A 15,346-nucleotide genomic window follows, 5' to 3' on the forward strand; every position below is an offset into this window, starting at 1 on the left:
ATTGGCCCTTTATGTATTCTTATATACATAAACCAGCTGATGTACCCGTGCTTCGCTACGGGATTCTCAGAAATACTGACTTTGTGGTTTTCCTAACTGAAGTCAACATAGATCATTACAAAAACGTCAGTAGGAATGTAGCGATTAAAAGCAATGTTATTATATAAAATACTCGATCAAATGAAAAACCTCACATTTTCTCACTTTTAACGAACAATGCTACGCTGCCGATGTAACAGTCCAGAGTTTCAGAGCTAAAATGACCAGGATGAACCAGTATGTTACGTACCAGTAGTATCAGAAATGTATGTATCAGAGGAATGGCACACTAAAGAAGGAAGTTACCTAACTCCCCAGCTACTTCCCGCCAGTATTCAGGCAGGCTGTTACACTCTGTATGCCCGGGCGAGTTGGCCGTGTGGTTAGGGCCACGCAGCTGTGAGCTTGCATCCGGGAAATAGTGGATTCGAACCACACTGCCGGCAGCCCTGAAGATGGTATTCCGTGGTTTGCCATTTTCGCACCAGCCAAATGCTGTTATGTACCTTGATTAAGGCCAAGGCCGCATCCGTCACACTCCTAGCCCATCGTCGCCAGAAGACCTATCTGTGTCGGTGCAACGTAAAGCAAATTTTTAAAAATACTCGGTACGCAGCAATAATCCTATCTATCATAAATGAGTGGCAACAGAAGACAAAGGACATCACAACAAACAATGGTCAATGTAATGTTATTGTTGCCATTGATGCTTTCACGGCCCGTACTTCTAGACATGATACTGTATATGCTTTTGGGCTTATGCCGTGTCAAGAAAATAAGGTGAAATTCTTTACGTTTCGCAGAGAACTGTGCTCTGCATCGTCAGAAGAAAAACTCGACTGTCCACGAGAAAGGCTTCTTAAACAATGACTTTAAATTTAGACGTTATAATAGAAGTGAAATGATACGTTCATTCGCCACCAGATGGCTCCCAGGACGTGGCACAGCGCTAGCGTTCGAAGCTGAAGCTGACCGAACCATCAGAATCAGTCTAATGAGGTTCACATAACATGTGTACGTAACATATGACATTGACAGGTGTATAACATTGATACAAGCCTGGAGTGAAACATCTAGCGATGAGGAACGTTCGAATTTGGAAAACACCGAGACGAAATAACAATAGTGAAGGGACAGGGAAGGGAACTACCTATGTAAATTATTAATGGCTGGCAACGAAGTATTAATTGATAGCCAGTGTCCATGTTGATACTGTTAGGATTTCTACGTATTTCCACAGCTTCCCGTATAATCTTGGACCTGTAGTGTCTAGTGGGGGCAAGAGCTCGAGCATCATGGAACATGAAATCATGACCCGACGATAGAGCTTGCTCAGCTATTGCCGATTTGTCTGGTTGGTTGAGACGAATATTACGTTCATGTTCTTTGATACGGGCACCAATGGACCGGCATGTTTGGCCGAAGTATACCTTATCGCAAGTACAGGGAATTTCAAATAAAAGTGGGGACAATTTGTCCTTGGTTTTACTCAGACTGTGAGCAATTTTACTGGCGGTGCCAAACACGGTTTTTATATTGTGTTTGCGGAGGACCTTGGCAATTCGATCCGTGGTGTTGTGAATGTAAAGCAAGTAGGCATTTCCCTTTACTTCTTCCTTCTGTGAGATTTTCTTGGTCGTTTCTCTGGGATGCAGGGCTCTATGAAACTGCAAGAGGGCGAGACGAATTTGTGAGCCATCAAATATCCTGGTGGAGATGGACACGCTCAAAGTCGCGTTCAAGGGTAATGGTTACAGCGATTTGTGCAGCTGAACCAAGGTTTTTTAACGAGGTGTTACGCCTCCCCCTCATCCTTTCTCATACGGGCTTGGAACCGTCAATGACGGAATTTCTGTAAACAATACGTGTTCAAATTTTGCAAGCGTAAGATACTAAACTAACAGTGTGGGAGTTTGCATACTTATCAGCACTTATTTAGTCTGATTTGTGATGTAAAAAATACGGGCATTTACGCTGTGTTAAATCTGGTTCTCTTACTACTTCGGAAGAATGATGATGATGATGATGATGCTCGTTTCTTAAAGGAGGCTAACATCTAGGTCATCGGCCCCTAATGGTACGAAATGTAATGATAATTTAAAAGTTCAAAACCATCCACCGACCAGAATAAAAAATGCGATGAGGAATGAATGGATATGAATTTAAAACAATCAGTGGATCCGACCCAGAAACAACAGTATTACTGACCAAGGAACGGTTTCTAAAGCACAATCCTGAATCGAGGATGCTTGTTGTCTAAAGGGGTCCAAAATCCAGGTCAACGGGCCCTCATAATGGTACTTATCGCTAGTAAAGTAGAACCATGATATTTGTCATGTTGTGGTACTAATCAAAAGTAGCGTCGACTCGCGGTATTCCACACATTATGGTACTACTCACAGGTAATGATATTCGCACATGTAACACAGACCTATGGTGTTTCGCACATTGCGGCGCCATTTACAGGCAACGCAAACCTATGGTGTTCATCACAGTAGTGTACTAACCACAGGGACTTGTGCTATCCCATGGTGTTCCTCATATAGTGGTTACTAATCACATTCAAGCTAGAACCATGGTGTCGCTCATATATTGTTTGTAATCACAGGTACTGTAAAAGCCGGAAGCGAACTCTGTTGCTACTAATCACAAACCTAGTTGGTACCTAACACAGTAGGACTATGCGCAAATAAAAGTGACCCATGGTGTTCCCCGCGTTGTGGTACTATTTACAAGTAGTCTCACGGTTCTAATTCGACCATCCCTTGGTCCTCCCTTTTGGTCTCCTCTTACGACAGGCAGGGGATACCGTGGGTGTATTCTTCAACTGCGTCCCCCACCCACAGGGGTTACCGGAAGAATCCTCAGAGTAAATAAAATCTGACAATCATTAATTGACACCAGTTTATTTAAAAATTAAACAACGGACAGTAAATAATTCCAATGGCTCAATGTCCATGTATCTGCAAGTAAACAAGACACATTGTCATCACAACCATAGTCCGGTAACAGATGTGACACAGGATTCCTGTTCAAATATGCCTTGTTGCAAGACATAGCCGGGTCAAATAACATCATATGGCCTCGTGGGAACACTTCTTGAATAACAAGATTGGAGATAATATTCCTGGGCAGTCTGCATCAATTTCTGTTTTTAAAATTTTGCTTTACATCGCATCGACACAGATGGGTTCGAACCCACTATTTCCCGGATGCAAGCTCACAGCACCGCACTGCCAATTCACCCGGCAAAACTGATTTTAAACATGCCTAAATACATGAAACATATTTAAATTATTTAGCCAGTCCAAAGCTCGGTACAAGTATAATGGGAATCAGAATAAATGAAATAACAAATTAAAATCCACAGACTATTTTCCAGTCAACAAACGAGTTTAGACGATTTAATAGGAGCAAAGTGTGCACTTTGTTCACAAGTTAGAGAAATGAATAAAATAAGTAGCCTAACTATTTTGTTCCGGTACGCAATAAAAGAAAGCGTGACGATTCTTTTGGCGTATCTCCTGAACCGGCGAACAGTGAATGAAGTGATTGTGAAGAAAACATCGCAAGTACCGATAGATGAAATGTCGTATGGCTTTTAGTGCCGGGATATTGCAGGACGGGTTCGGCTCGCCAGGTGCAGGTCTTGGACACCCGTAGGCGACCTGCGCGTCGTGATGAGGATGAAATGAGGATGAAGACAATACATACACCCAGCCCCCGTGCCGTAGGAATTAACCAATTAAGGTTAAAATCCCCGACCCGGCCTGGAATCGAACCCGGGACCTTCTGAACCGAAGGCCAGTACGCTGACCGTTCAGCCAACGAGTCGGACTACCGATGGATTTACTGCTGTTAAAGAGAAAAACGATTCTGACCATGATGGGCCCGACTGTTGATGATGATGTTTGTTGTTTAAAGGGGCCTAACACCTAGGTCATCGGCCCCTAATGGTACGAGGTGAACGAAATGAAAATTAAAACTTCAAAATGTATCCACTGACTAGCCTCTAAAATGAATGACGTTGAAAAAATTGTCGTGAAATGAAAACAATCAGTGGATCCAATTCATAGTGCCTTAATTACTGGTATGATGTCCGGCTCCATGGCTAAATGGTTAGCGTGCTGGCCTTTAGTCACAGGGGACCCGGGTTCGATTCCCGGCAGGGTCGGGAATTTTAACCATTATTGGTTAATTTCGCTGGCACGGGGGCTGGGTGTATGTGTCGTCTTCATCATCATTTCATTCTCATCACAACGCGCAGGTCACCTACAGACGTCAGATCAAAAGACCTGCACCTGGTGAGCCGAACATGTCCTCGGACACTCCCGGCACTAAAAGCCATATGCCATTTCATTTACTGGGATGATACTTATTGTCCATAGGGTTCCAAAATCCAGGTCACCGACCCCACTTAATGGTACTAATCACTGGTAAAGCAGAACCAAGATATTCCTCCTGTAGTGGTAATAATCACAGGTAACGTAAGCTCATGATGTTCCTCGCATAGTGTAACTATTTTTTACTTTTTTTGCTAGTGGCTTTACGTCGCACTGACACAGACAGGTCTTATGGCGACGATGGGATAAGAAAGGCCTACGAGTTGCAAGGAAGCGGCCGTGGACTTAAGGTACAACCCCACCATTTGCCTGGTGTGAAAATGCGAAAACACGGAAAACCATCTTCAGGGCTGCAGACAGTGGGATTCGAACCCACTATCTCGCGGATGCAAGGTCACAGCCGCGCGCCCGTGACCGCACGGGCTACGGCCGTTTCCTTCCCCCTCCTATCCCATTGTCGCCATAAGACCTATCTGTGCGACGTAAATAAATAAATAAATAAATAAATAAATAAATAAATAAATAAATAAATAAATAAATAAATAAACTCTTTAAATATACATACAGCAGAGGTATCAAGACATAACCTCACATGTTTTGTTACGACCACGATTTATACCAAATAAAGTCCGTACATAACTACGTAAATAATAATAATAATAATAATAATAATAATAATAATAATAATAATAATAATAATAATAATAATCGAGCTGAATATGTCCATTATTTACCCATGGGTTAGAGAATTATTTCCAAGTTATACTAGTCCATTACAATTGCATCAAGCTGAAAAGAGGTATTTTTTAGAAACATGGAAGGATTGTAAGGTAGAAACAAACTGGTACAAAGTGGTCTGTGGAGAGAAAGAAGAAACACGGCGAAAGAATGGAGGAGGATTGGAAAGAAAAGAAGAGGAAATATTAAAGGCTGAAGAAGTGATATGGGCACGTGGTCCCTAGCAGGCTATAACAAGAGAGGAGAAAATATACAAAGCTCCGAATAAATAAAGCTCATGAGTGCGGGTCGAATTTTTATGTAATTAGTAATTACATGTTCATTCCTTTACTTACATACAAGTGAAAATGAAAAATGTCGGCGAATTTTGGTTCTGATATCTGCGTTTCATTTTACATTCTGTATTATTCTTACTAATTTTATGTGAAGAATGTTACGTTTCTATATATATATAGGCAATTATTTAAAAAAAATGAAAGTTGTGTCAGCTCATTTAATTTGAGACTACCGGTATATGAAAATAATTGGTGAATTTCTTCTCAAATAGAATACATTCCTTTCAAGTTGGAATTGTTTAACCTTTTGTCTGTGAAATGGGTAGTAGGCCACCGAACTGGTCCGCCGGGTAGTTAGCAGATAGAAGCAGGAATTCCCGAATGAGTTACAACCTGACCCCCACCCCTCAACAACTGTCTCATTTCTCTAGACTCAGTGTGATATTTCAGACAGTCTCAGTCAGGGTCGTAGCCGGGGGAGGGGGGGTAGGAGGGTGTTACACGGAGTTATTAACCCCCCCCCCATGGAATTTTCACAAAAAACAAGAGAAAATGTCAATAAATAATAAAGTGAATAAACATTCAGAGACATATTTGTAGAACCAACAGATCAGTAATTCACTTATATCAGTGTCCTTGTAATAACACAAGCCATGTAAGCACCTTCATTGTGATGATGCTTGTTTAAAAGGGCCTAACATCTAGGTCATCGGCCCCTAATGGTACGAAATGAGACGAAATGCAACGACAATTTAAAACTACACTGACCAGAATTCAAAACGTGATGATGAAGAATGAATGGATGAATATGAATTTAAAACAATCAGTGGATCCGACCCGCAATGCCCCACCTTCCCAGGAAATATATTACTGACCAAGGGACTGGTTCCAAAGCACAATCCTGAACCGAGGATGCTTGTTGTCTAAAGGGGTTCAAAATCCAGGTCAACGGCCCCTCATAATGGCACTTATCGCTAGTAAAGTAGAACCATGGTATTTCTCAAGTTGTGGTACTAATCAAAGGCAGCGTAAATTAACGTGTTCCGAAACATTATGGTACTACTCACAAGTATTGTACGTCGTACAGGTAACGCAGACCTATGGTGTATCTCACATAGGTGTACTAATCACAGGGACTCGTATTATCCCGTAGTGTTCCTCACACAGTGAGTACAAATCACAGGCAACGCAGACCAACAGTGTCGCTCATATAGTGGTACTATTCACAGGCAACACCCAGGCCCGTGGTGTTTCGCATATAGTGGTACTATTCACAGGCAACACCCAGACCCGTGGTGATTCGCACATAGTGGCACTAATCACAGGCAACACCCAGACCCGTGGTGTTTCGCATATAGTGGTACTATTCACAGGCAACACCCAGACCCGTGGTGATTCGCACATAGTGGTACTATTCACAGGCAACACCCAGACCCGTGGTGTTTCGCACATAGTGGTACTATTCACAGGCAACACCCAGACCCGTGGTGTTTCGCACATAATGGTACTATTCACAGGCAACACCCAGACCCGTGGTGTTTCGCACATAGTGGTACTATTCACAGGCAACACCCAGACCCGTGGTGTTTCGCACATAGTGGTACTATTCACAGGCAACACCCAGACCCGTGGTGTTTCGCATATAGTGGTACTAATCACAGGCAACACCCAGACCCGTGGTGTTTCGCATACAGTGGTACTAATCACAGGTACCGGAAAACCACAATGAGCCACCCTCTTTTGCTACTAATCACAAGCCTATTGTGTACCTAACATAGTGGTACAACTCGCAAGTAAAGGCGACCCATTGCTTTCCTCGCCTGATGGTACTAATCTAAAGTTAGACTATATAGAATTTAATTTCCGATCATTTACGTCTTATGCCCTTTTACCGTAGCGGCTATGACACAGATATTCATGAATTTGGATTTTTGTTGCTAAGTCCATATCAACGCCGAGCCACGAGAAAATGGGTAAACAGAATTTAATGAAAATCAGTATATTGAGTCGGGGAATAAGAAGCTACAGTTTAAGCTATAAACAATGGTATTCACCCTGAGTAAAATGGTAGCTTAAGGGAAGGCACCTAAAATTTCATTTTTAAATACCTATGTTCTCAGTCCTATACAAAAGTACTACATAACAAAAGTTATAGAGAATACAATTTCCGATCATTTATGTTTTATTCAGTTTTACCGTACCGATTATGATAACAGTGGTATTTCAGAACCGGAAGAGAATAATGTGAAGGCTTACAATATCTAAAGCGCGTAACATTGATCAACAATAACTTTACACTCACCGTTGTTTGTTGTAATGTTCTTTGTCTCTTTTGCTGACATTCAACTCCGATAGATGGAATTACTGCTGCGTACCGAGTATAACAGCCTAACTGAATATTGGCGGGAAATAGCTGATGAGTTAGATAACTTTCTTCTTTAGCATGCCATTCCTCTGGTTCATACATTTTCTGATACTGCTGATACGTAACACACTGGTTCATTATAGTATTCCAGCTATTCGATACCTACTTTGACGCGCTGTTTTGAATGAGCAGTGTGCGCACTTAAGTCAGAGGCTCTGTTGTTAGTAGTAGTAGTAGTAGTAGTATGAACTGGTCTAGAATTACAATTTAGGCCTATTCCAAATTATAGTACCACAATTCACTAAATAACTCAACATTCAACACTGAAAAGAGCCGTTTCTTAAGAAAAGCTTCTGCCTCTTCACTTTCATTAAATCTACATTCATTTTATTCCAAATTAGCAGCGAAGATGTGGTTTCTTCTCTGGCTTGGACGAAAAGTTGCCTCCACGTCCGATAGTTCTTTCCCACGCCAGTGTGGTGAATTGAGATTTCCCGACTCATCGGGTACTCCCAGGAAACATAAGTAAACGGGCATAGTTTTTGCCCTGGGACTATCCAGTATTCGACCCCCCCCCCCCATCCCGCCAAAAAAAAAAAGACGAAGATTGTTCACGGATGTGAGGAAATGTGTGGGCTTTTATTTGATCGAGTATTTCATATGAAAGCATTGCTTTTAATCGCGCCATTCCTACTGACGTCATTGTAATGACCCATGTTCATTTCAGTTGGGAAAACCACTAAGAGAGTCTTTCTGAGAATCTATAAAGGCAGGCGGAGAGAGAGTGTTTGCCATTATAATGAAAACTCCCCAACCTGATTGTGACTGACGGTAGGCAAGGTGGCCTACCATTACAATGAAAATTCCCTTACCCAGTCTTCATATGAGAAAATACGTTGGTGACTTCCCCGTCGTGCTTCTAGGACAACGTTAAGAGCTATGCAACTTAATACAATCGTGCTCACAACGTTTACACTACCTAACCTAGAATTCTGTATAGCCTACAGTTTAGAATTCCGTAGCGAAGCATGGGTACATCAGCTAGTAACTAAATATTTTTTTCCAATTTTTCTGCGGTGCCTTCTGTCTGTTAGAATATTCTTATATATAGAAAAGTTCACACGAAGTCACTGCTTATTTCAAATTGCCGGCAAAGAAATATTTAATTGTAGACTTGCTCAAGCAAGGAAGGTCCTTATTGAGAGAAAAAATCTGATCTCCTCAAACACAATTTGCTTATTAAAAAATGTTTCTGAACACTTTTGTATGGAGTGTAGGCCTTTATGGTGGTGAAGCTTGGGAAATAACCGAAGAAAGAAAGAAAGTAAAAAGGCGCTTTTGACATATGACATTTAAACCGAGGACTGACGATATTATCACAAAAGAAGAGTCACTAAATCTGAAAGGAGAACAGTGTGACGAAATTAGTGCAAGGGGTCCAACTCTTTGGCTGAGTGGTCAGCGTTCTGGCTTTTGGTTCAGAGGATCCCAGGTTCGATTCCCGGCCGTGTCGGGGATCTTAACCTTCATTGGTTAATTCCAATGGCTCGGGGGCTGTGTGTTTGTGCTGCCCCCAACATCCCTGCAACTGACACACCACACATAACACTATCCTCCACCACAATAACACGCAGTTACCTGCACATGGCAGATGCCGCCCACCCTCATCGGAGGGTCTGCCTTACAACGGCTGCACTCGGCTAGAAATAGCCGCACGAAATTAAGTTAAATTAATTAGTGCAAGGGAAAAAGAAATGGCGTATGGCTTTTAGTGCCGGGAGTGTCCGAGGACATGTTCGGCTCGACAGGTGCAGGTCTTTTGAGTTGACACCAGTAGGCGACCTGCGCGTCGTGATGAGGATGAAATTGTGATGAAGACGACACATACACCCATTCCCCGTGCCGATGAAATTAACCAATGATGGTTAAAATTCCCGACCCTGCCGGGAATCGAACCCGGGACCCCTGTAACCAAAGGCCAGGACGTTAAACCCCCTGTGGGTGGGGGCGGAAGAATAACACCCACGGTATCCCCTGCCTGTCGTAAGAGGTGACTAAAAGGGGCCCCAGGGGCTCTGAACCTTGGAGCGTGGGTTGGCGACCACGGGGCCCTAAGCTGAGTCCTGGCATTGCTTCCACTTACTTGTGTCAGGCTCCTGACTTTCATCTATCCTATCCGACCTCTCTTGGTCAACTCTTGTTCTTTTCCGACCCCGACGCTATTAGGTTTGCGAGGGTTAGGGAGTCTTTCATTTTCCCGCCCTTCGTGGCCCTTGTCTCCCTTTGGCCGATGCCTTCATTTTTCGAAGTTTCGGACCCCTTCCATTTTTTCTCTCTGATTAGTGTTATATAGAGGATGGTTGCCGATGCGATTCTTTGAAGAATAGATGTTAGATAAGTATACGCTTTTTTTTTTTTTTGCTAGGGGCTTTACGTCGCACCGACACAGTTAGGTCTTATGGCGACGATGGGATAGGAAAGGCCTAGGAGTTGGAAGGAAGCGGCCGTGGCCTTAATTAAGGTACAGCCCCAGCATTTGCCTGGTGTGAAAATGGGAAACCACGGAAAACCATCTTCAGGGCTGCCGATAGTGGGATTCGAACCTACTATCTCCCGGATGCAAGCTTACAGCCGCGCGCCTCTACGCGCACGGCCAACTCGCCCGGTATATACGCTTTTTAAAACTATCTTTAAGTGTTTAACTAAAAAAAAACTTAAATCGGTGTCAAATTAGTGAAAAAAGAATTGTGTTTTCTTTCAAATACACTATATCCTTCAACATATTCAAAATACTGTATTTATTATACCTCGAAATATTTAACTCTAAACCCCTGGAATTATGGTCCTGTAGAGTGATTCGCCGACATTTTAGCTTTTCTAGTAGCTACATATATGGGAACAGAATAAGTAATTACATGTAATCCGGGCTCTAACAATTACAGTCCAGTAATAATTGCTGTATATAGGAGGATGGGAACATATCGCCATGTTTTAAGATGTACCTTTCTTGCTAAGAGGTTCATGTAACTAGGCAACTCATTACCTGTTATTTCGAAATAGGAATCCAACATGCTGTGATCGAGATGTACTTTCATGTAAGTAGGCAACTCATTGCCTGCTATTGCAAATGTGAATAAACATGAATATATATGTCCTGTGCTCGCAAAACTCGTAAAAGTAGTCTATCGTCGTCTGTGCTTTCGCCAGCCATAATATGAGTTTTATGAGTTGAATCGAGAAGAAGAGCTGGAAAATAGTCTCAAGAACGCCAAAAACAATGAGATCAACAGCTAAGACGTATACTATCTGCGCACTTTTTATCGATAGATTTGTGTACGGGTTTGAGGAGTAAGGACATACACCCACATAGACTCTTTGTACATTCTTTCTCTTTTCAAAGGCTGAAGAGCTCCTCGTTAAGCTGATGGCCTACAGGGGTGGGAATGAAATGACTTGATGACGATGATGATGATGATGATGAGGATGAGGAGTAAGGAGGGAGCAATTCCGGTTCCAGTAATAGTGCCAACTGAATGGAAATGAAATCTCTGTCACACACACATTATATAACATTATGTAACATTTTTCGATGCGAATCTTATTCCTAGAGTGAATTCTATAGTTTGGCTTAGCTGTGTAAATAAAAACAGTACTAGTACGTAAAGTGTACGCCAGATGTTTCACAGGGATGCATAAGCGATTCATGGTTTGTGTTTCAAAGGTTGCCAATACGAATCTCGAAGATTGCCGAGGTCGACCAATTCAACACTAGGGTGTAAATCTATCCAGAAAAGGTGCGCAGATGGTACAGTTACAGCATCTGAATGATCGAACTTCATATCTTTTTTTTATTTATTATTATTATTATTATTATTTTGCTATTTTCTTTACGTCGCACCGACACAGATAGGTCTTATGGCGACGATGGGATGGGAAATGCCTAGGAAGTGGAAGGATGCGGCCGTGGCCTTAATTAAGGTACAGCCCCGGCATTTGCCTGGTGTGAAAATGGGAAACCACGGAAAACCATCTTCAGGGCTGCCGACAGTGGGGATCGAACCCACGATCTCCCGATTACTGGATACTGGCCGCACTTAAGCGACTGCAGCTATCGAGCTCGGTACTTCATATCTTTAAGTAATAATAAAAGATTGTTAGTCCTAGTACGGCAGCCCTTAGTCTTAAATCATAGTATCACATGCATTAATCATCTGTAATGTCTCGCCCACGTTCGAACATAGGCCGCCGTTCTCGACACACAACCACAGACCATCACCGCGCTGATCAAGAACCTTTAGACAGCAATGAACGTATTAGAGTCAGATCTTCTCAAAGGTGACAGAAGAACCGGCAGATCAGCTGGAAGAAAGACTTGAAGTCTAACAAGTTGAATCGAGAAGAAGTGCAGCACAATCATTTCAACAACGCCAAGACCAATTACTGTAGATCAACAGCGAAGACGTACGCAGTTGCAATATCTGAATGATAACTTCATATCACCGAAATGTGTTTTCATACGAACAGGACATTCAATACAATACCTCAAGTAAATTCGTTCAAGTCCGCCTCTGTGGTGTAGTGGTTAGCGTGATTAGCTGCCACCCCCGGAGGCCCGGGTTCGATTCCCGGTTCTGCCACGAAATTTGAAAAGTGGTATGAGGGCTGGAACGGGGTCCACTCAGCCTCGGGAGGTCAAGTGAGTAGAGGTGGGTTCGATTCCCACCTCAGCCATCCTGGAAGTGGTTTTCCGTGGTTTCCCACTTCTCCTCCAGGCGAATGCCGGGATGGTACCTAACATAAGGCCACGGCCGCTTCCTTCCCTCTTCCTTGTCTATCCCTTCCAATCTTCCCATCCCTCCACAAGGCCCCTGTTCAGCATAGCAGGTGAGGCCGCCTGGGCGAGGTACTGGTCATTCTCCCCAGTTTTATCCCCGACCAAGAGTCTGAAGCTACAGGACACTGCCCTTGAGGCGGTAGAGGTGGGATCCCTCGCTGTGTCCTAGGGAAAAGCCGACCCTGGAGGGTGAACAGATGATGATGATGATGAAATTCGTTCAAATCGTAAAAATGGACAAAGTTGTCCGCACTGCACAGCAAGTTACCTGAACTTGAGCAGCCAAAAAACCACTGAAAATTTTGTTAAAAAGAATTACTGGTGATTCAAAATATTTCCTCAAAAACATAAGAAATTACAATTCCTGTTTTCAGATGACTTCATTCGGCGCTAACTTTATAGCACAGTATTTAATGCCGACATTTCAAATTCAGATCATTAGTCTTTGCTTCCTTTCCCCAGCAATAATTATAAAATTTCTCCAAATCTATTTCATCGGAGATGAAAATGACCAATTGAATCCACGTTGCCAAATCTCTACAGGAAACAGAAGGCATATTGGCGAGTCGTTACAAAATAATGTTTCATGTTAACTTACGTAATAAAGGCGAAGCATGTTTGAATATTTATGTGTATTTCGAGATGCTATTCCTGCTATTGAACGTTTGTCTGATATTGATCCAAGTTATTGGTGCTAACTTGCTTATCGCTTATGCGTCACAGGATGCAATGAAATGAAATGTCGTATGGCTTTCAGTGCCTGGATATCCCAGGACGGGTTCGGCTCGCCAGGTGCAGGTCTTTCTATTTCTTTCTATTTGACACCCATAGGCGACCTGTGTCGTGATGAGGATGAAATGATGATTGAAGACAACACATACACCCAGCCCCCGTGCCATTGGAATTAACCAATTAAGGTTAAAATCCCCGACCCGGCCGGGAATCGAACTCTGAACCGAAGGCCAGTACGCTGACCGTTCAGCCAGCGAGTCGGACACAGGATGCAATGATTGCTGCTAACAAATTATGTTGGTGTTCTAAAAGGAAAGCTAAATTATGGAGGAGACACGTACTCGGTGTAGTTATAATGATTAAATAGAGTGCATTAAAATTGAATATGTTTGGTAAAATGAAATGGTGTATGGCCTTTAGTGCCGGGAGTGTCCGAGGACAAGTTCGGCTCGACAGGTGCAGGTCTTTCCATTTGACTCCCTTAGGCGACCTGCGCGTCATGATGATGACGACACATACACCCAGCCCCCGTGCCAGCGAAATTAACCAATAGTGGTTAAAACTCCCGACCCTGCCGGGAATCGAACCCGGGACCCCTGTGATCAAAGGCCAGCACGCTAACCATTTAGCCATGGAGCCGGGCAATATGTTTGGTAATGCAACGCTATACTTTAAAGTTTAGTTACTAAGATCTATATCAAAGGCCATTTTGAGGGCCACTATATCTTAAAAGCTACTGAAGTATCCAGTATTCGGGAGACAGTAGGTTCGAACCCCACTGTCAGCAGCCCTGAAGAGGGTTTTCCGTGGTTTCCCATTTTCGCACCAGGAAAATGCTGGGGCTGTACCTTAATTAAGGCCACGGCTTCTTCCTTCCCACTCCTAAACCTTTCTTGTTCCATCGTCGCCATAAGACCTGTGTCGGTGCGACATAAAGCAAAAAAAAAAAGCTACTGAAGCACTTTCTTTAAATACCCTTCTTGCATAGGCATTTGCCTTGTACACACGCCGATAGCCGGATGTTCAAATATGTGATTGATCTCAAGTTCGCTAGAATACATTTATTTACTTACCCATTAATTTCACATCAGACTGAGCCACAGCGAAGCGTGGCCGGATTTAACTAGTTAGTCATAATAAAAGGAATATACGAACTTTTTGTAAATTTAGTGCATTACCACCCATTACATATTTACATATTTCGCCGATATTTATGTCTATGTCTACATATTTAGCACGTTGATATTACTGTACTGTACATACAAAATCCGGGCCGTACTAATGCGGAAGTAAAAGACTGTCGCCTTCTGGACCCCACACTGATCTTGTTAATTCAAGACTGATTATAGTTTATAGTATTAAAAATGCTGTGATATCAGGCCTACCTTAGTTCTGGTGAGTTCGCTGCACAAAGTACCGGGGAGTAGAGAATGTCTCACTCTACTGAAGAGCCTAGCACACTCGTGAGCGTCTTTCGACTTGTGTGTGTCTGTCACGTGAGTGGACACAGGACGTCATAAGAACAAGGTGGTCTGGCCCGCTAAGACGGGATCAGCTGATGATACTGCCCTAACAGTTGCTACGGATATCCAAGGGGCTCTGGATTCTTCTCCACAAATTATTTCGTCAGAAAAACAAATTAAGATCTCCCACCCGTTCTTTGGTGTTTCTTTCTTGTACTACTGAAACAATTAGACATACCCACCAGCACCACCAAAAAAGTTTTGCAACTTCGTATAGGATTATTTATAGCCTTATAACTTATCTCAAGTTTCATATTCATTAACATAAAGATATTAGAACAGCTGGTAAGGAATAAACATAACATTACTCTGACCTTCACAAGGGAAAAATCTCGCATGTAGCACAAATCATTGTGAAATTTATAAGCAAATCCAGTGTAGGCTACTAGATTTTTTTTTTTTTTTGCTATGGGCTTTACGTCGCACCGACACAGATAGGCCTTATGGCGACGATGGGATAGGAAAGGCCTAGGAGTTGGAAGGAAGCGGCCGTGGCC

General features: G+C 42.8%; 1 protein-coding gene across 4 annotated transcripts in view; it reads right to left on the reverse strand.

Moving 5' to 3' along the window:
- LOC136885569 (MFS-type transporter SLC18B1) overlaps positions 1 to 15,346 on the reverse strand; it is a 186,227-nt gene that overhangs the window by 70,645 nt on the left and 100,236 nt on the right. The window contains exon 1 of one of the 4 annotated variants that reach the window (XM_067158217.2): positions 14,712 to 14,798. The exons of the other annotated variants lie outside the window; for them this stretch is intronic. The gene's annotated coding sequence lies outside the window, so the exon portion shown is untranslated. Of the gene's footprint in view, positions 1 to 14,711; positions 14,799 to 15,346 lie in introns of those variants that run through there. 4 annotated transcript variants of the gene reach the window in all.

The sequence above is a fragment of the Anabrus simplex genome, chromosome 14 (genome assembly GCF_040414725.1).
Source record: "Anabrus simplex isolate iqAnaSimp1 chromosome 14, ASM4041472v1, whole genome shotgun sequence".
Lineage (NCBI taxonomy): Eukaryota > Metazoa > Arthropoda > Insecta > Orthoptera > Tettigoniidae > Anabrus > Anabrus simplex.